At 48.9% G+C, this 22325-nt stretch overlaps 1 protein-coding gene across 4 annotated transcripts in view; it reads right to left on the bottom strand.

Annotated features, from left to right (window-relative positions):
- ZFHX3 (zinc finger homeobox 3) overlaps positions 1-22035 on the bottom strand; it is a 249841-nt gene extending 227806 nt beyond the window's left edge. For 2 of the 4 annotated variants that reach the window (XM_047835199.1, XM_047835196.1), the window contains exon 1: positions 11164-11291. The gene's annotated coding sequence lies outside the window, so the exon portion shown is untranslated. Of the gene's footprint in view, positions 1-11163; positions 11300-21856 lie in introns of those variants that run through there. The other 2 variants (XR_007147319.1, XM_047835197.1) reach the window with 2 other exon arrangements.
- Positions 22036-22325: the final 290 nt, after the last annotated feature.

Raw genomic sequence — 22325 nt, forward strand, 5'->3', positions numbered from 1 at the left:
CAGCCATTTGCATTCCTTCAGCAGCAGGATTAGCACAGGAATGTGCTTTGCAGCTTTGTGGGGGGAAAAGGAGTTTAGGAAGAAAGGAATGGGGGGGTGGTATTTCTCCCTAGTCTGTCCATCCAAAGCTCTATGATACACTTCCACCTCTATGAGAGTCAGAAAGTGGAAATAACTCTTGCTCAGGCTTTCTAAAGAGGGGGAGGTTGAAAAGGCCAGGGAGGGGGAGCAGGCGGCAGGAGGCAGGAGGGAGGGGGGCTGTGTGTATTAGGGGAACTGCCCCCACCCCCGTGCTTTGATCCCCTCGGTCGCTAGGAGAAACCAACTTTTCTCCTTGGGTTAATCAAAACCAAATTACTCAGGAATGTGGCAGGACAGGTCTGAGCCTCCAGGTCCCTTTGTCTTTGAGGATTTAAAATGAAAAAATAAATTTTTTAAAAGCAGATGGCAGTGGCTTACGGGATAGGTAAAGTGAAAAGTCTGAATAACCTTAGACCACATGCCCCATTCTCAAGACAAGAAAAAAGGGTATCTGTAAACCTCCCATCTATCAATAAAGAAGTTATTTTTGTAGAGGAAGTCCAAAACTCAGAAAAACTTCCCATTTTATCCTTTACTATCCCTCAAAAAAAGACACGCCCCCCCCCCCAAAAAAAACTATACCTTGTCAAAGTGCAAACAAGAAACCATGCAAGATTTAACAACAGCCAAATGCCACAACCCGGTTTTAAAATGTAGTATTAAAAGCAAAGTCCCCAGCAGCTGAAGAACATATTTTTTCCAAGAACAAAGCTTGGGAGTATTCTGTGGTGCAGGTGCTTCCTACGGAATACAGGGGTAGGAAGGTGAGCATCCCGTCGCTGTGCAAACGCATCAATCCAATCAGTGGTGACTTTGTAAACTTCGGGATCTCTTTAAACCGGAAGAAGAGCAGTGTTTAGGGACCGGCTCAATGTAGAGCCATAAGGATACCAGGGGTGAGAGAAGACAACCACTACTCACCCCCGACATCTGTCCTACCTAGTAGGAAAGTGCTCTGGGTGCGCTGGACAGCCCAGAGATGCCGTTGCACTAACTGGAGAGGCAACAGGAAAAGGCTGACCTCAGAGATGAAAGAAACCTACGGGTTGGAGCTATATTAAGGCCTCCACACCTCCTCCCCAGCTCACGCTTTTGGCAGGCTTGTGGCACTGTGGGAGGTGTGGCCCTGCAGGCCAGGCTTCTGGAGACTCTACAGTACAACACCCCAGCACACAGTATTATTAGGGACAGCGAGGCGTGAGGCATCCCAGGGCACTCAGCAGCAGAAATACAAACAGCTCTTGGTGCATTATAACATGTCCCTACGCTTCACTGAAAAACCTGATCAGCCCCCACTGCCCCCTCCCCCCCCAAAAAATGATAAAATAAACAAACAGAGCACCACCAGTTAAGCGACACAGCCTGGACTCAAAAGATAAAACGAGGCCAACACACAGGCCTGACTACCAGCTCACCATAAATTGTAACTGGCCCCAGGCCTACGATTATCTGGGAGGTTGCACTAAAGTAACTTTTAGAATACTCTTCACCTTATCTTTAGGCCCAGTCAAACACACACATACATCACCCATCTTAGATCTCTGCCATTAGGGTTCCATTTAGAGTTTCTAAAACAAGGTCATCCCAGTAGGCCCTTGCCCTGTTTCCGGTCACAGCTGCGGACTTTCACCCCCTTCTCCAACAAAAGGGACCTTGTACACAAAATTAACCCGAACCATTAGTCTGTGCGGTGTGAGAGAGTACATTGAGCCCTCGGAATATTTACCCTCCTTCCAGGGCCCAGGGTACTGCCCAGAGGGCCTCCCCCACGGAGACCGAGGGAGCTTCCCCCAGAGATTAGAGGCCCAGATCCCTCTGCCTCGATGCACGGCTACAGCTGTGCAGTCAAGGCCCTACTTTTCAGAGAATAAACATAAAGCCTTTTTCTTTTTTTTTAAGAAAAAAAAACTTTCTCCCAGACTCAGTAGAAAATGGCTTTATTTCAGGGCTGAAAAGGGCTGCAATCATCCTAGATATTGCTGAGCTGTCCAATATGGTAGCCACCACCAGAATCCTGCCAAAGATGAGCTGTCCAACAGGGCAGCCACCAGCCACATAGGACTCCCTCTTGAGCACTGAAAATATGGCGAGTCCCCACTGCTGAAACAAGAAGGTCATGGCGATATTGTGCATCGCACAAAATATATTTTAAACTTAATTCCATCTGCTTGTTTTTACTTTTTCTTTGTTTTACTTTTTTTTTTTTTTTTTTTTTTTTAGTGTTTATTTATTTTTGAGAGAGAGTGAGCAAGAGAGAGAGAGACAGAGCGCAAGCAGGGAAGGGGTAGAGAGAAGGGGAGACACAGAATCCAAACCACGTTCCAGGCTCTGAGCTGTCAGCACAGAGCCTGATGAGGGGCTCGAACTCACAAACCGTGAGATCAAGACCTGAGCCGTAGTCAGAAGCTTAACCAACTAAGCCACCCAGGCACCCCTTTTTACTTTTTCTTAATGCGACTACTAGAAAATGTACAACTACCTGTGGGGCTTGAGTTCTATCTCTACAGGGTGAAAATGACAAAGCCTCAAACACAAGCCCATTACCATGCCCTAAAAAGAAAGGGTCTTAATTTTTAAATGCTGAGAAGACCATAAAATTAAGCAAATGGCAACATCTGACATCCACCGAGTCAAAGTCCAAGCTCAAAGGCTGGTCAACATGTCTTCCTTGGAGGAAGAAGCCAGAATCCGCCATCTTTTTATCTAAGAGAAATGAATGCAATCTCTGTCCCAGTGGTTCTCAACCTGGGGTGATTCTGCCTTCCCAGGCGACAGTGGGCAATTCCTGGAGACACTTTTGTTTTAGGGGTTGGGATGGGTATAACACCAGTGGAGAGAAGTCAGGGACACCCCCCAGCTCACCCAATAAAGAATGAGTCAACCCCAAGTGTCAACACTGCCCACATATAAGCAGGAAGGAACCACAACTGAGGTCATCTCAAGCTGACAGAGGTCAACTCTGTCTCTCTCAAAATACTCAGATTTCCAGGGATAGGGGGCTGGAGGGGCACCCCTTCACAAAATGGTTTCTCTGGAGGCTCGAAAGTGGTAACAAGATTCAGTGGTATCAACAATGTGGGCAAATGAAAATAATAATAATAATGTTAAAACAACAGTCACTGTCTCACCAGACTGAGGACTGAGGGTCAAGAGTTGATAGGTCTGGGTAGGTCTGTTTTTCAAGCTAGTAGGTAAAAATGGGGTTTAAAGTTCAGAGCAGGGGGCGCCTGGTGGCTCAGCCAGTTAAGCGTCCGACTCTTGGTCACGGTCTCACGGTTTCGTGGGTTTGAGCCTCATGTCGGGCTCTGCGCTCACAGCACGGAGCCTGCTTGGGATTCTCTCCCCCTTTCTCTCTCCGCCCTTCTGCCACTCATACTGTCTCTGTCCCTCTCAAAATAAACAAATAAACTTTAAAAAAAATAATAAAAATATAGCTCTGAGCCATGTAAACCAGACTGCCCTGCATGCAAAGTGACACCATTCATGGAGGATTCCAACTGGGCCAGCCACTTACATGCCCACCCTTGGCTACAGAGGTTCCAGGGATGGGCGACAGGGCAGCAAAGAGCTGTGATCAGGTCTGCGGGGACAGGAAGGGCACAGGGCAAAGGACAGCAGAGGCCGAGACTGGAAGAGCGCAGGGATGAATGAGAACAGCCCCTTTTGCAGAGCCAGGCTGGGAGGCATAGCAGGAAGGGGGGGGGTGGGGGCTCGGCACATGATAATTAACTCAGCAAGTTGATAGTATTTGCATATAAATGCCTCCACAAATCACTACAAACAAGCCAGGACAAGTCAGGCCTATTAGCATATACAAGCCAGCCCGGGAAGGCCTCTCTAGGTGGGTCATTGAGTGGGCTGCTCACTTAGAAGGCCGCCTGCCAGCTTCAGGGGGCAGGGTTGGGGGGGCCCGTGAGGGGAGGGCTGGGGAGGATGAGGACACTATGTCTATTTCACTCCTAAATGCAGTTAGTTGCACGATGTCAAAAAGAGTTGGCCTTATTCCCAGCCCATAAGGGGAGCGCCCAAAGGAATGCTGGACCTTTGAGTTTATTTCTTCCAGGGTGCTGGGAAACAAAAGGTAGCAGAGGCCAACAGCAGCAACAAAAGAAATACAAAGGAAGAGGACGTGGGGATGGGAACTATCGTTTGTGGGGAGGCTATGCAACAGGCTAAGCGCTGTGAAGCCTGTTTTTATTGAATTGAATTCCCACTATAAATGTGAAGTGTGTATCGTGCCCATTCTACAGGTAAGGCGGTAGGTGAAGGAGGCAAGGCTCAGAGAGGTTACCTGATTGGTCCACAGTCACAGAGAGGTGCCAGACCAGAACTGGGCCCCCCCAATCTATGACCCCAGCAGAGGGGTCCAGGCTCAAGGAGACAGATGAACAAGAGCCAGCTTCCCAAAGAGCAGGCTCATTTGCTTCATCTCTGCTTCTCCCACAACACTGAGTGTGAACAGAACCCCCATTTTAAGGGCCGGTTCCTAAGCCACTCTCTTATCCTAAACTGACCTCTCCCCAGTTTCATTTTAGAATTCTCTCAACCAGTGAGGAAGAGTGCGCCTCCCTCCAAGCAGACACTCTGGAGTCTGTATCAGCCAATTTCTCCACTGCCTAGATAACTGCTACAGCTTTCCCAGCAAGGGCAAAATTAACTGACTGTCTTTCCCAAAATGTATGACTCTCCGCTTTCCCTAAACACCCCTCTACCTTTGGGTTTCATAGTTTTGGAGGAAAAACCAGCCTCAACCACCCCCCTCTGAAAACGTGGGGGGTGGGGGCGGGAAACCCCTGTTATTTTCACTACTGCCATCCTCTGCCTGGAGCTACATTTTAAAAGCCAGGTAGGCCCAGGTAACAAGTGTGTTTACAGTCAGGTATACAGACGGACAGTCTCTATCAATGCCTGTCCCCTGGCAATAATTATGTATCAAATATAAAAGTGACACCGTTCAAGAATCTGGCAGGACAGAGGTGATATTTTAAAAACAGTCACTTCTAGGGGCGCCTGGGTGGCGCAGTCGGTTAAGCGTCCGACTTCAGCCAGGTCACGATCTCGCGGTCCGGGAGTTCGAGCCCCGCGTCAGTCCCTGGGCTGATGGCTCGGAGCCTGGAGCCTGTTTCCGATTCTGTGTCTCCCTCTCTCTCTGCCCCTCCCCCGTTCATGCTCTGTCTCTCTCTGTCCCAAAAAAAATAAATAAAAAACGTTGAAAAAAAATTAAAAAAAAAAAAAAACAGTCACTTCTACAGTGAGATCAACCTCCTAATACACACTGAATCCAGGCTTCTGGAGTGTCCAAAAGTTGACTTGATGCTTTAGCAAGGATGCAGATGTACCACAGAGAAATACGTAGCTGTTACAAGGAAAGCAAAAACCACTCCCCCTACAAGCCAAATGTACATTAAGAACCAAGGCCCTGAGCCAAAGAGCATTTTAGGAAGCAGGGTCTGAAATGGTGGAAGAGGCTTGCATTGTTTCTTGAGCAGTTAAGAAAAACTGTTTAAAAGGAAAAGAAGAAGAAGAAGAAGAAAGAAAAGTTGCTGAAAAGGAGAAAAAAAGCACACACGTGTTTTTTAGCACATTTTCACTGGACACAAACGTCAGGAAGAGAAAGTTGTCCAAAACGGGCCACTCAGAGACCGTAAGCGTGGGAAGCAAGTTAGTTCACGTCTACACATATGTACTTTTTATAGGCTTACGGGAGTCAAAACTCTTTTGAAAAGAGCTTTTTTATACACTGAAGGGAGACTTCCATATTTGAACAGGCACTTATATGACTTTGGGAGGGGGCGGGGGCTGCAGGGCTGAAATCAAATATCAAATTAAGCCCCTTGGTCTTTTCTTCCCTGAGCTAATCTGGCTCCAGCCTCTCCACTGAGGAGATTCAAGTGAGAAGGTGTACAGCTGCCTGTCAACTGGAAGTTTCGTACTGAATGAAACGCACAGCCCGCAACAGACACACGTACAGGCTATAGCTCTCACTCAAAACCTAGCACAACCAACACACTCAGAAACATTTTTCTCCAGCCACATTCGTGGATGAAATTGGGCACAACCAAGAAACCAGCAAAATTGTTTTTTGTCCACTTCCCCCACCCCCACCCCCACCCACCAAAATCGCCAAGTTGTTCCACACTTCTTACCCCTCAGGAAGTCTACACATTGTTCCTTCCCAGTCTACAAGCCCTCACCATGCCTTAGGCCCCAATCACCCCACTACTCGGCCCTTCTCTTTAGCTACTGCTCACACACACACACACACACACACACACACACACACACACACACTTTCTCACATACACAGAGCAGGGAGGTCTGAGCAGTCACCAACTCCTGCCTCCAGAAGCACGAGGTGGGGGCTGTCTCACTCCCAGATCAAAGGTTTGTGGCCAAAATCACTTTCAGGACAGTGCGTGAAATCGGCAGCAGATGAAAATTCCGCTGTCTTTTCACAGACCCCAACAGAGCCAGTTTTCCCAGTTCAGAGTCTCCCTACAGATGACTGAAGATACTCCATGAACTCCCAAATGTTGCCCCAAAAGAGCCACTTAAAATTAAAGACAAGATAATCATTTCAGAAAGCCTTTAAGGCTATTATGTGATTAGCAGAAGAGATGGGGAGAGGGATGCCGGCCCCTCCCCATCTTCACAAAGAGTGGTCTGCAAAGGGGTTTTGATGCCCTCGGTCCCAAACCAGCAACACCCAAAGGGAGCAGGGGGTGTGAGGGGAGCCCACCGGACTCCTCCCCTCTAGAGAAGCCTCAGTCCCACTTCAGGGAGAGAAGAGGATGGAAACACCTTGGAGATGGCACAAAATTCAAAGCATGAGCAACTGAACCACCTAAAGCCCCCCATCCCCCACCCCCAGGACACAGGAGGCCGGCTAAGGCCTCTCTGGAAGGTCGCACCAAAACCCCTATGCATTAATCCCCGTGTTGACATGACTGTGTGATGGCCCTCCCGTGGGAAGGGAGAAGGGCTCACCCAAAAGGCAGATTAAGCCCAGGCATTTTGCTAAGAGGCCCTGTCTGAGGTTAAAACCAACAAAACAGAAGTCTTACTCTGAAATGAAGCCAAATTTGTCACCTAGCAAACTCTCTTTTCCCATTTTTATTCACACCCATATCCTTGCAAAAGCAAGAAACTCCAAGCAATTAACAAAGAGGGGAAGAAACATCAACGGAAAAAAAAAATCACCTTTAAAAGTTACAAATAAGAATCAAAGGCACCTTCCTTGGGCAAAAAACTCTCTAGAAACACACCCATCACTGCTAGACCACTCACTGCCTCGTCCTCACCATCCTATCCCCTGCCCCAAAGAATGAAAACCAGGGAAAACACACACACACACAAAACATTGGAGTTGTCTCACTGCTTGTGAAACATAAAGCTGCTGTCAATTCCCCAGCTCCTGTCCATACAGGAGTCCTTTACCACGTTGGGGGAGGGGACCCTCTAACATCCGACGGCTCTCTTCGAACATGTGCAAAGCGACAATCCGACAATCCGGGAGCCAACTTTAAATCACATAGAAAAGAAAGCTGACAGTTGTTGATTCTGTAGTTTTTCTCCTTAATCTGAACTTTGTCAGAGGCTTGCCAATGAGCCAAGATTTTTGCCACACTTCCTCTCTCGGGGCAATCTGACTCAATCTTAGCTTCTGTATATTTCTCAATTTGAGCGGCCTATGGACTCAGGACGCTGTGCTTTGGACAGAAAAGGCACCCTTTAAAATCTGATTGAGACTAGCTCCTGCAAAGGCATTCCCTTGTCTGGATTCGATTAAAACTGGGTCCCGATTTCCTTGACTGTAGCTTTTAGAAGCTGCATCCCCAGGCCCAGGATGTTGGTTCTGAGCTGGGCTGTGATTTCTAGCAATCACTATCACAACCAAATTCTCATACCAGAGCATGTGGATACCCCTATGAAGTTCACTGTAATGGAATCTGCCTTCCTGTTGTGTTTTCAATGGTACCGCCCCCATCCTGGTTAATTAGACCAGCCTTGGGAACCAGAGTAGGCCAACAGGCCCAAGCATTACAGAAACAGGGGCTAAGAGCGAGCAACCACTCTAGTAACAAATGAGAGTATGAACCACAGCACATAATGTTCTTGTGGAGGGTCCAGAGTCAGGTGCATTATCCCTGTAATACTGGCAAGTGTGAGACGAAGCTTCCAAGTTTCTTTAGGCCAGAATCACTGTCACTGTTGTCTCCCCTGTAAGATAAAGCTAAACCTTTCAGGTTAAGAAGCAAACTGGATACTCTAAAAAGTGGGTGTTAACAAGTCACTTTCCCTTCTAGGGATAGAGCAGCTACCTACACTTTTACAAAATGCTGCTTCGCCACCTAAATATTCATGTGTTCGTGTTAATGAGACTGTTGCAAATCTACAATACAAGGAATTTCTTAGGTAAGGGTCTGTTTTGGTCCTTCTAGTATTTCCAACATCTCACATTAACATTTGAGAAGAGCAAAAAAAAAAAGGCTCCACTGCTGTCCAACAGCACACAGCAACAATAAGGACACGCTCCATGGATACCGCTCGTGACCAGAACTGAAAGAACCAAGCTAAATCATCACCAGCCCCAGGTAATACTTTGCTAGTATTCTGCAATCACAGATTTATTCTAATGAACTAACAACCTGTGGGTCATCCAAGGTGAGCCAGGCCTGTCCTGGGAGTGTCTAGTAATCATCATTTAAAGTCATAATGATGAAAACTGAAATCTCGCTTATTTTAGCTCCTTGCCACTGGGCAGTCCATTGGCACGGAGGTTACACAGCAGTTAAATCCAATCCCAAAGCAGCAAGAAGGAAGGCACTTCACTGTCCTGTTGGGACGAGCCAAACAGAGGCCTGCTGAGAGTGCTGTTTTATTTGGGTCCTTTCCACCCTCCCTGAGTATTCATTTGTGCAAATAAAAGACGGAAGGGAAGAAACCAAAATTAAAGTTTCAGGTGGTTGGGGAAGCAGCTCAGATTTTTTTTTTTTATTTTGGAAGAGTTACCATGCGTTTCTCAATAGTTCCCTGTCCATCAAAACTGTTTTCAGGAGAACTGGAAAACAGCAGCTCTATCCCACAGAAAGTGCAGCCATTTCAAAAGAGAGCTGGGAGAGGGAGGTGACCCATGTCATAAAGACAGAAGGTCTCCAAGTCATTTAATTCCTTGTGATTCCAAAAGGGCTGATTTTAAAGTGTAAAAGTGCTTGCTTCTGCCTCTGCCCCGTGTTGTTAAATAACACTCGGGCAATTAAATAAAAGAGCAAAGTGTGACCCCAACCCATTCTGAGAGGCACTCACACGCTCTCTGAACACATGCTAGAAACGAAGTGCAGACAATCTCCTTAGTCCTGTAATTTAAGGACGGGAGACAGGAAAAGTTTCTCTTGGTCTTCATAGCCATATACCCTCTGAAATGGGGCTTTCGGGGTCTCTGCAAAATAGAATGCACAAAATACAGGTGCACAAACATCCAGGTATGTACCTCTCTCTCTCCAATGACTCATTTCCTGAAACCCTTGAATTATTTAGAACAGTGGGCTCCTGACTTCCCACATATCCTACCTCTGTCCCCTAACTGCTTTTCGTGTTTGGGTTGGGTAAAAAGAAGGATTCAGAATATCAGGCCGCCAGCAGCTGTTCTGAAAACTAGGAACAGGCCACGGTCTAGCCTTGGCCTCTCTCAATCAGGTTACCTTGGAAGGTGTCTGTTTTCCTCTCAAATGCAGTCTCTGCCCTAGCACTTGGGCTTCCTTCTCCAGCCCAGCCTCCTGGAACTCATGATTTTTAGGGTTTCCCCTTGAAACCTATCCAGAAACCACAGCCATTAAAAGAACATGAAGGTTTGACACCTCCTGAATTTAGGAATGAGGGGACTCGAGGGGCTAACTCTGCAAACTCGCACCTGCTGCTTGATGGCAAAGAAACAAAGTTCCCCAGCTAGCAGGAGCAAGCTTTAAATTATACTCTATTTATTTAGTGACTTGTCTCCAAGGATCTCAAAGCATGGGATGAAATAAGATGACGTGTAACTTTCCCACTATCTACCTTCAAGGCTTAAGTTTGTTTTTCTTGCTTTGCCTTGATAGATTCCACGAAGCAGGCCCCACCCCCCCCCATGGGTGGGGGGAGGCCTTCTCCTAGTGCCCAAGTGGGGCTGCCTAATCTCTCTGAGCTTATCTGTCACTAGCTTTCAGAGTCTTCCAGGCCTGTTAAATGACACAAACAGGGGGTGGGAGCAGTGAGGACCCTCCTGGATTCACCTGCTCATGTGTTTCATTTAAACCAGTTTATATACTGTGCACTACTAAGCCAGGCAATGCACTCCTATAATACACCAGGCACGAGTGATGGTCTTTGCCCTCCAGGTGTTTTACCATTCTTATAACACAGGTATGTCCAAAGCTGAAAAGACTATTTTCCAGAAAGTTCTTTTCCCTCTATTAGTCTACAATGATTACTTTTTTTTTTTCCTGCTATTGACCTAACTTGGGCAATCTTTCTCCTTTAACAGGACAAACATCACAGCTCTCCCTCTCCTCCACCCCTCTCCCCCACAGAAATGTTTTTCCAGAGTGCGAACAAACTAAAATTAGAGGGTGGGCAAGTGGATCCCCAAAGGTGCCTTCCAGCTCCAAACCTCTGATTCTTCCTTTAATTACTCCACAATAAGCACATTCTTCACGTTGTTTCAAACTGACCAGTGACTTCTCTTGTGCCTGAAAAGGGCGCATTTTAAGGCGGAGGAACCCAAACTTTTAAATGACACTAGTACCGCAAGTATTCAGAAGGCAGGAACTAATCCAAAAGCAAAATAAGGAGGGAAGAAGGGAGGGAGAGAGAGGAGGAAAGATGGAAGGAGGAAGGGCTTCACTCTGTACCCAGCAGAATTTAGACACTCTCACGCCAGGTAGGTTCCAATTGGAATCTACGAGTTCAAGTGCATCCAGCCTGCCCTTCCCCCACATGCCCCAAGAGAATGGGAAGTTCAGCCAAGACTTGCAGCACCTGCCCGCCGCTCTAGGCCGGCGGTGCGAACCGGGCGGCTGGAGGGCTGGGGAGGGAGGCTCCACTCACCTGGCACACAAAGGCTCCGCACACCTCCGGAGGGAGGAGGCACTCGCAGGTCCGGGGGCCGCGGCGCGCTCGACAATGGGAAATTCCAGCGGCACCGGAGCCCCGAACTTACCCACCCCAGGCGGCATTCTCCCCACCTCCCGCCGCCCCCGGGACTCCGAGGTAGCTCTGTCTAGGTGCAGGGGGGCCGCAGGCAGGGCAGGGGGGCGCATGGTGGCGGCGGGGGCTGGCGGTCGCCCCTCCCCGGGAGGGAGGGTCCCCCGGGCGCGCGGCGGGGATTCACCCACGGGGCGCGGCGCTCGCGTCCGGGTCCCCGGCCTGCCCGCCGCCGGCTCACCGCCCGCCCGGAATCGCTTTATGTAAATGAAGCTCAACTCGCAGTTTGCAGGCTCACCGCCCGGGGAAGGGGGGCGGGCGGGGCGGGGGGCCTTCGGGGATCCACATTACACAGCAACAAAGCGGAAGGTTAATTTGAAACTCACAGCCCCGCCGCCGCTCGGCTCCCCGGGCAAAGCCTGACATCTACAGTCGTGCCGGGCGCAGGCCGGGTACTCGGCGGCGGCCGCGCCCGCGGGGACACGGGGACGCCCGGGCGCGCGAGGCCCGAGCGCTCGGTCGCGCTCCGGGTACTGGCTTCTGGGCAGGCCGGGCCGCGCGCCTGGGACGGGAGCCCTGGGCGGCTGGGCCTGCGCCGCCTCGGGAACGGGCCCGGCGGGAACAAAGCCCGGTCCTTCCCAGGCGCTGACCCCTCTCTCTCATCAAAAGTCAGGGGCCGGCCTAGAATCGGGCGAGAAGAAAGGGGCGCGCCCTCGGCCACAAAAGAGAGCCTGAGGCCTCAGAACCGGAGCCATGGGTCTCTGGGCCCCATCCACGTCACAGCCAGGCCACTCTAGCATGGGGACATTAGCCAATGTGGACAGGAATTTATTTGAAACACACACCCATCCTATTAACTGCTTTACAGGGCACTTCTGTTTTTCAGCTGCAGAAACTTAGAAAAACATCCCCTGATCTCCATTGAGAGTTGAAGGATAGAGTTTTTCATGGGAGAGAAAGAAAGAAGGGGGGGGGGGGGTCAAGAAAAGAAGTCACAGCTTGCAATTAAGCTTACAGTCTTTTTACAAGACTTGCCTTAAAACACACACACACACACACACACACACACACACACACATAATTTCAGATAAGGCATACATCATGCCCTTCACAGGGAGATTCAACTGCCAGGTCAAATTTAATGGGGGCACCCCAGTTGGTCAGAGCAACCGCTCGACACTTTTCTCCCGAGGTTCGCCTTCGCCATTCTCATATGCAAAGGCAGCACACCAGAGAAATCTCACCGGAAGTCACCGTCCTCCCTGTCAGAATCCCACGCTCAGTCTGATTTAATTCCTGATTCCCCCAGCACAGAAGGGCACCTATTTTTCCCTTTCTGAAAGCCACCCACCCAGGCTGGCCCCACAACCTTAAGAGTCCTTTCCCTGACTGCACAATAATGAACCATGCAAGTGTGAGAAATATAATAAGCTCAGGAGGCAAAGAGCTGTATGTATGGAATTGTATTAGCATTAAGCACACTGATGCAGGAGGAAGAGGATGCTCAGCTGATTGAAACTATCAAGTCTCCACGCACAAGGCATTTTACACAATGTAATTTGAGTTCAAATTAACGTAAATAGCCAACCTGTTGGGGACAGACAACCCCCCTCTACATTTTACATTTTAGTCCAGAAAAAAAGACTCCAAAAAAAATTTTGTTTTTGTCTGCCAGGGCCCTGGGAGAAAAGACTGCCTCTAGGGAATCATGTCCGATTAGGGACAAAGGAGAGCACAGGCCAAATTCTGTCACACATGAGAGAGTATGGGGGGGGGGGGGGAGGGTGCTGGAGAGCAAAAAAGGAAAGTGGAGGATGATTTTGCAAACCAGGATATGATCATGGCCGAGCTATTGCCAGACCACCTGACTTAAGCCCCAAGAACAGGTGGTGTTTTCAAAACACACTATTATTTATATTAGCCACATGAGTTGAGAACACCTTAAAGAAAACCAATTAATAATTTAATTGAAAAAGTGACTATGAATAATACATGAAGATGATGATGCTAGCAATAACGCAAGTAATGTGGCACTCACAACACAGAGATGTCTCTGGAAATGTCTCTAGGAACACAAGGACTCCAGGCCCCTATGTCCTACCTGGGAGCAACCCGGAGCCCGTGAGCTAAAGACAGTAAGAAAATGTTTACACTCCCCGAAAATCTAATTTTGCTCCTTTATCTTAACTTTTATTAACAGGGGACGACCTCATAATCTGGTGACATCATGAACCTGGTGGGCCGACAGATAAATATCTTCAATAAAAGAAAAGCGAGAATGCCAAAGAACCAGCTATAAAGTAATCTGGAAGGATGTGGAGGTGCTGGGCAGAAGGCCCTGGGGGGATCTGCAGGACACTACCAGCATCCCAAGGGGCACACGGGGCAATGTGCCCTCCTGCACCTCAGAGGCCTGACAAGTGGAACTGGGAGTAACCCTGGGTCCCTTTCCTTTATCTTAATCCAGCACCAGCTACTAAACATGGTAAGAGCTGGTCAAGCTTGCCTTTGTTACAGGCAAAATTGTAACAGGTTAGTCCACAGGCAGGGAATCTAGGGCCTCTGGAGCATCAAGATAAAGGGTTACCAAAAAAGCTGGGGGCATTACCTCCACCAGAACTGATTTTCATCACTAACAAAACAATACCTCTTCAGAGGGAGTCTGAAACTTTTGCACTTGTCTATGGAATCAACTGTTTCCCTGAAAGACAGGTTGCAAACTCAGTCCTCTGGCTCCGAAAGGCCCTGGCTCTTCTGAGGGCAGGTATCTGTAGTTAACCTACCCAGCAGAGACAATCTGGCACTCTCATGGCTCTTGGACACTGCTGACAAATAAACCCACTCTTAGAAAAGGCAGTTCTCTGTAACTAGTCTCATCTCATCTGCAAACCGTAATTGGCAACAGCCAAAAGGATAAATATTTAAAAATAAACCAGGGAATGCTAACCTCTTCCCCACTCCTCCCCTTACCCACTCTCCAAGCCAGAGGCCAGCCCCCTAACACTTAGCTGGCTGGTAAATTACAGTGATCCCAACTGAGCCAAACTGGCTTGTCTCTTTCTCTCTCTCTCTCCCTCTCTCCCTGTCTCCACATACACTTCAGCGAAAGTAAATATGATCTCTGAGCTAAGATACAGTGAATGTCAGCATTCTGACTTCCAGCTAAACCTAGCCTCTATTTTCACAGCACACTGGATTTAGGGGAGATTTGTGTATTTTTCCAGATCCCTGTATTTTTATTAAAATATAGAGACACACTGATTTTAAAATTACTGCTTCAATAACCTTGAGGTTTTAACAAAGAAAAAGCCAGGAGAGGGCAAAAACAAAATCCCTGAAACAAACAATAGAATATTTGAAGTTAAATTGCACCCCATGCCCTGAATTCACCCCATCGTTTCTAGGCAGGTATATTCAGGGGCCTGGTACCCACCAGGTGACCAGGCCCTCCTGGGTATGACAGAGAATGCAGGCTTTCCTCAGAACAGCCACACTCACCTTCGTAACCACGGGAGGCTGGCGTGCCAAGGCCTACACAGATAATTTGATTCACATTTCTCTGACACGTACCTCAAGGCCTCCAACTATCACTACAATGCTAATTCCAGAGATTAAATTTTTACCCCCAAATCAGGGGTGGAACATTATCTAGTTAACTTACCCACCCCGCCCAACTAAGACCCTACATCTGTCAAACACACACATAAGAAAGACACAAACGAGTAACCATGTTTTAAAAACCGTGATTAGAAGGAACTTTTCCAAATTAATTTTAAGTTACAAAGCCCAAGTTTTAAGAAAGCCAAAAATAAAAGACTTGCCTTACAACAGCTTTAAAGCATTAGGTGAAGTGCTTGCTCTCTTTCTTCCCTTTTTTTTGTTAACAAAAATATTATTTCTAAAAGGGCAAAGAGAATTTGCCATGCAAGACTTTTATACCCAAGGGGATTCTTACATTTGTGTTTCTAAACCTTGAAATTGAGAATTTTAATGAAAAGGCAGACAGATGCTTAAGGACAGCATCGCAATCAGGGTCCATACATTACGGTAGAGAAGTGCTTTGTTTGGGGGCTAGGAAAGCGAGGTGGACTCCTATTTTTTCAGGGGCCATTCCCACTGTTGGACTCATCCCTTTGCACTCTGATACAAACCACTGAATTCTTGGAGGGAAGCAGGTTGGAGGGAGAAGAAAGGAAATGGGAAACAGGAGAGGAAAGGGAAGGGGGAGGAAATAAGGTCTCTTTCTATAAATTGGAGTTTGAAAAAATAAAAACCACAAAATCTCAGCACAGCCTCAATTCCATAGTATGTACCAAAAGCTTCCCTACACATGTGTTAAAACAATCAATTAAACAATATGCCAGGAGCACACAAACCAAGATCAGATTTTTGTTTCAGTGAAGAATTTCATTTGGGTTGGCCATTCCTTCCTAGGAAGCAACCACTTCGTGGGGCAGGACACTAAGGGATAAACAAAAGAGAACCCTGTTCACACTCCCCCGCCCCCCCCCCCCCCAAATGATTCTAGAATCCCATTTTCTTATCTTGCCATTTTAGTGCGTTTTTGTCTGCAATCTGTGCTAATCTGACTTAAGAGCCCGGGCTGAAATTTCACATATCCTCCAAGTCAGCCAGTGTTTTAGAATCTGGATTTCTATTGAGGCTGTTCCAATCGTCAGCGAGGCCTACGGTAAAATGTGCTTCATGCTGTTTCGATTGTCTCTCTGCAGACAAATAGAAACTGTGAAATTTAAAGAATGGATAAAAAAAAATCTAAAACAAAGAGGTTAAAAAAATAGGACAAATGTTTTTGCTTTTGTGTCTCCCTGGAGCAATTGTTTGCAGGAGTCTGCATTGACAATAACCATGAGAAGGCCATCTAAAGGCGATGCGCACACAAGGGGACTCCTTGCCTGCTGCCTTTGGTCTGGGAGAAAAAGCACCTTAGCTCCGTTCTCCAGGAACAAAAGGCCAGGGCCACGGAAGGGGGGAGAGGTTACTGGGGCTTTCACATGGAGCCAAGTGTCAATGCAGGTTCATTTTTCACCCGTCTTAGTTGGAAAGCAGCTCAGTGAACTTCCTAATGACTGCTTTTCCCTCTCCCCTTATTATTTCTAAACCTAAAAGAACAAAACAATAATATTTTTTTAAACCTAAAACCCATCATCCTATTAGAGGAAAGCCTTAGGGACCTACAAAGTTTTCCCTCCTTCCTTTCCCCACCCTACTTTTTTTTGGGGGGGGGGAGGAGGGGGGATTCCAATTGTAGATCACATGGAAATAAGAGACAGTGGACATTGTGGCCGTTTTTAGTAACACCAGAACTGCCTTTATGTCTACAAAAAGGCAGGGAGCAGAAAAATAAACGCAAAAGGGGAAAAAAAAAGACTGATCAGGGCTAGGTGATGGTCGGGAGGCTGTGGGGCAGCGCCTGAAAACATTTTCTTTTTTCACAGCATGAAGTCGCTAATGCCAGCTTCAGATTTGCGACTGAATCAAAGTCATCACTACAAGGTTGGTGTTTTTTTTGGGGGGGGGGGTGCATGGAGAAGTGGACAATAAGGATGTATTAAAGACAGAGACAAGGTGTGTGGGTGTGGGGAGGGGGGGCACTTCAAAGAAAGGAAGCTGGGATGAATCACTGCATGCCATGGAAATACCAGGGCAAGTGGATGTCGGAGTGTTTAACCAGATTCTAAGCTGGAAACATCTTCCCCAGCGGGCGAACCCTAGGACGAGGCAGTGACACGCAACCCTCAGCCTTTGAACCCAGACCTGGCAGCTTAGGAACGTGTCCCCCCCTTCCCCAGGCAGTCGCAGGCTCTGGCTGAAAAAGCGAGGTGGGGGTAGGGATGAGAGGGCCCTGCGAAGAAACACAATAAACAACTCAAATATGAACGGAAATGACATCAGCAAAGTGAAGGGCCTGTTTATTGCAGATCAAAACAAAACAAACTTCCAAACCTTTTGTGTACACAAGATAACTCTATAAAAAGCCCTCCTAAAATGTCACCAGGGTCGACACATCAGCATCCCAAGAAAACAGATGACAGTTACCAAAGGGGGAGGGGGGAAAGGGAGGAGGAAGGGGGATGAAGGAAAGAAGATGGGAGGAGATAGAAAACCAGAAGGGGCCAAAAACCCAGCTGACTAGTTCCCCCCTCTGCTGATCCTTAATATTTATTGGTGTTTATAATCTAAAAGCCATGCTCTGTGTTTCACTTAATACAAGGCCAGACAGTGCTGTCTAATGAGGCAGCATTACAATCAGCTTGTAATACTGAATTTTTAATGCTGCCAAGGATTCTGTTACATAATAATATGAAAAACAGAAGCTGAAAGTGGGCTCGCAGTGACAGGACACTGGAGGTTCCAGGCAGGCAAGCAGCTCCAAGCCCGCCTTCCCTTCCCTCTCTCGCCCACCCCTGTCTCCCGATCAGCTCTCCATCCCTACACAGGAGGTCGGTATGGAAACCAAGAGGATTTCTTAGGAAATCCACTCTTTTTATTATTATTGCTATTATTATAATCTGTGATCCAAAGTATATTTCAAAGAGTTTGAATTCTAGCCTATCTGGGGTTAGAAGCCTGCAGTGAAAACTGGGGGAGGCTGAAAGACAAGGAATACAGGAGTGGGGGATAGCTTACTTTACGAAAGCCAAACAATACAAAAAAAAAAAATCACAGAGGGAAAAGTACTAAGATGCTTGGGGGGGTGGGGGGGTGCTGAAGTCGGCCAACCATATTCGCAGCTGCTGCACGCAGTTTACATTGGTGTAATTTAAAAGCATATATATAGCCGCCGTTGCTCCTCTCTGTAATACCCCAAGACTGTAAATCTATAACCACTGCAATGATTTAGTGATTAAAAACATGATAACATATTGTGTAACTGCAAACCACAGAACCCCTGCCAACTCTCCTCGAAGATAAAGAGAAAAAAAAAATACAGAAAATGTGTTGCTTGCAGCGATCTTCCTAAACCCAAAAGATTTTAATAAAAGAACCTATATAGTAGACGAATCGGAAAAGGGTGAGTGAATTCTATGTGAAGCCAGCAAAGGGAGGGGGGGAAAGGGGAGCTTTATGTGGGATTCTTTTCCTTGTACTAACAAATTACGACCTAAACATGCCTTTTCTTCTCTCTCTCTCTCTCTCTCTCTCTCTCTCTCTCTCTCTTTTTTAATAGTTTGTTGTAACTGGAATGACTGGTCTTGTGTGCTGTCTTGCATATTCAAAGCAGCTCTGTAATCGGATCTGGAGACCCAACCTTATTTGCCTGAACTCAATAGGGTTTTTCTTCTTGCCCCCCCCTCACTCCCCCCTTCTTGTTTTGTTTTGGATTCGGTGTTGTGGGGTTTCTGTTCTTGCTGGGAGCAGACAGCAACCCAGGAATAGGCTCTGGTGCCTTTAAGCTACAGAGCAAACACCTGAGAGGGGGAGGCACAATTTGTAACCTGGCAGGAGGAGCCTAAAATATACACAAAAAAATAAAATCAAAGCAGCTGTAGGGGTTTTGGCCTCTGAGCAGCTGACCTGACCCCATTCTGTATATTCTTTTATTTCCCCATTGCAGGATTCCTGCACCTTGGGTCAGATTCGAACTCAATGTGACCCTGAGGAGAAGGCAGTCACCGAGCCCTGGAAAACTCTCCGCATGTAATGGGGGGGGGATGGGGGAGTATAAGTGCATCCACATTCAGACTTCCCCAGTGTAGACACCCACGCACTATGTACTTACACACACACACATACAGACACACACACACACACACACACACACACACACACACACAATCTGTCAGGAATGCCAGGCCATGGGGCCAGCTCCAGCCCAGCTTTCTTAGTTAACACTAACCACAGCCTGAACTCTCCCTAAAGCCCCCCAAAATCTTCATATCTATAACTCTACCCATAAACACATGCATGCACAGGCGAACACTCCTCCAGAGACTTTATATGTTTAAAAAGTCCACAGATCTGAATTGCCTCCTCTCTGGACCTGAGCAGGGCAGTTTATTCAGAGAAATCAATAGGAAAGAGCATTTGCAAATATTTATATAAGCCCTGTGCGTTTCAGCATTAAGTAATTAAAAACTAAAACTCAGGGAGGGGGAAGGGAGGGATACACAGACAGAAGAAGGCTGCAGGCCTAGAGTGGGTTTTCCTGCCTACACCTCATCTCCCCAAACCACAATCCTTTCAAAACTGACTCCATGTACACTTTTTACGAAATCCTGTTCGTGCACCATTTGCTAGACTATTTCAAAATCATCTCCAAATATGGATTTACCTACCACCAAGCTTTCAAGCCTGACTATAAGAGTCTGTATTCTCTCTCTCTCTCTCTCTCTCTCTCTCAAATGCACACACAGCAATTCTTACTTTTGACACTGCTTCAATCTCTGGTGTATTACTCTCTACTGTATTCATATTCCTGAGTTATTTGCACTAAAGATACCCAACATTATACGATGAGAAAAGGGCCCCCAAGGTGATAATTCAATGATCGAATACCCACCCCCTACTCCCCCACCAATACTTTCCACTCCCCTCAACCTACAGGATACCTACACCTTGGGGGTTCAGTACCTGAAACCACATATGTAAACAGATTTTCCCCTCAAAAATGTACAGCAAAATGAAGGAGTTTTTAAATGAGCCACTATCAACTGGACTTCCCCTATATTGTTCCGGAGGGCTGACACTAAATTCTGTTTGTACTGCCTCTAAATCTGCTCTAAGGAGCCAACCAAGGCAGTGGAGCACCCACGCTGCAGATATTGTAGAAATTTACAGTAAATGTAGGTACACGATTGCAGCACGCTGCCCTATTGATTATGCAGATTGTGATCAATCTTCTCCCCTCTCCGTTTCCCAAGCCTCTTTCTGAAGACCTCCAAATAAGTTGGTCTGTAACTAGCCATTCTCCCAAAGTAGGGAGAAAAAAGTAATTTTTTAAAAAACATAATAAATCCTCAAGTGTCCCCACTGAAAGGGCTTGGGTCTTTTTTCCTTTAATTCCAAAGTAAATTTATGCTCTTCAATTTGCATTATAGCTAAGCGATCACCGTATGTCATATTCTTCAAAGGTGCTTAACAAACCCTCTTTTAAAAGTCACTAGAACTGGAGGCCAGAAAAAGGCAATCAGCCTCCTTCTTCCATATAGTCCTTAGATCAAGTTTCAATAATTGAGACCAATAAAGATTGTCATATTTGCCTTACTTGGAAGCAACAAGGGGAAAAAGTTAAGAGTGGGTGATTTTTAAAAGCATTTGTAATCAAAGAATTTGCCACAGTCGAAGGAATTGCACAACATTCTGCAAAACTCAGATTTTGAGCAACAGATTAATTTGTAAAGTAAAATGTATTTTTTAATGTAATTGCTCCACAAGAAATCCACGAGTCCATACACAATTTAAATACACTGCATAAAATACACTCACATCTACTCTCCAAGAGATATGCAAAAAGACGTACACGAAAATATATTAATGGAAAAGAGTGAAGCAGGACTAGGGGTGAGAGCAAAGAATGGAACGTAAACAATCCCAGATTCGTGAGAAGAGAAAAGAAAAGAAAAGAAAAGAAAAGAAAAGAAAAGACAAGAAAGGAAAAGAAAAGAAAAGAAAAGAGAAAAAAAATTAAAAAGGAACACTCCGATGTCTCTCAACTCAGCTGGTCAAAGAGAGGCCGGCCAGGCTAGATCTAGTCCTGGCCGGCGGCGCAGCCCCGAGTCCCCGGGAGCCCCTAGTGTCCAGGGCAGAGCCCCCTCTGGGCGCTCGCGGCGCTGCCAGTGGGGCAGGGCGGAGAGCGCGCAGGTACGGGGTCGGGCGGCCGCCTCGCCCCCTTGCCCCCTCTCCGACCCGGGGCTCCCGCCGGGCGGCCACATCCCCCGCAAGTCGAGCCCCGGCGAGGAAGGCGGCCGCCCGGCCGGCCAGCGGTGGCGGCGGCAGCAGCAGCCGCGGCGACTGCTCGGGGCCGGGTGCGCGCTCCGCGCGGTGGCTCAGCCCGGGGCCCCGGCGCCTCTCGGGGTGGGGCAAAGTTGGGGGCCGGGGGCGGCGGGGGCGGGGGCGCTCGGCACCGCGGACCCCCCCCCCCCGCCGGCCGCCGCCTTTGTCTCGGCGCCCGGACCCCGGCCGCCCTCCCGCCCTCGGCCCCGCGCCCCGGCCGGCCCTGCCCCGCGGCGCCTCCAAACTCGGCGCGCGGGCCTCGCCCCGGGCGCCTCCACCCTCCCGGGGGTCGCTGGCGGCCGGCGGCTGCGGCGCGGGGGCCGGGGAGGAGGGGGCGGCCCGGGCTCGGCGGCGGCGGCGGCGGCGGCGGCGGGAGGAGGAGGAAGAAGAAGAGAAAGAGAAAGTTTGGCGCAGGGGGAAGGCGAGCGGGACGCAGCGAGCGAGCAGGGCGCGGGCGCGGGGAGCGCGGGCGGCGGCGGCCGGGCGCGGGAGCCGGGAGGGGGCAGGACGAGCCCCATGCAAAGCAGCCCGGGCGCCCCGAGGAGCCCCGCGTCCGGGCGGTGGCGGCGGGAGGAGGAGGAGGAGCAGGCGGCGGCGGCGGCGGCGGCGGGAAAAAAAAAAAGAGGGAAAAGTTGCCACTTACGCGGTTGCTTCTCCGGCGGCGGCGGCTGCAGCGGCGCTGCTGGCGGCGGCGGCGGCGGCGGGAGCTGGCGGCGCTTTTAATCCCGAAAAGAGGCGCTCGGGCCGCGGAGCCCATCAAGGCAGCAGCGGCGGCTGGCGGGGGTCGGCGGCGGCGGAGGACGCGCTGCTGGCGGCGGCGGCGGCGGCGGCGGCGGCGGAGCTGGAGCGCGCTCGGCGGAGCCCGGGGCGGGAGGCGGCCGCAGCCGGGGAGCCGGAGCCGCCGCCGCCGCTGCCGCCGAGCAGCATGGTTGGCGGGGAGTTTACAGCCCCCGGAGCGGGCAGGGGCCACGGAGGAGAAGCGGCGGCGGCGGCGGCAGCGGCTCTAGGCTGTAATTGGGATGCAAAGCAGGCGGTGGCGGCGGCGGCTGCGGCCGGGAGGAGGAGGAGGAGGAGGCGGCGGCGGCGGCGGCTGCAGCGGTCGGAGGGGACGC

This window comes from Prionailurus viverrinus, chromosome E2, assembly GCF_022837055.1.
Source record: "Prionailurus viverrinus isolate Anna chromosome E2, UM_Priviv_1.0, whole genome shotgun sequence".
NCBI lineage: Eukaryota > Metazoa > Chordata > Mammalia > Carnivora > Felidae > Prionailurus > Prionailurus viverrinus.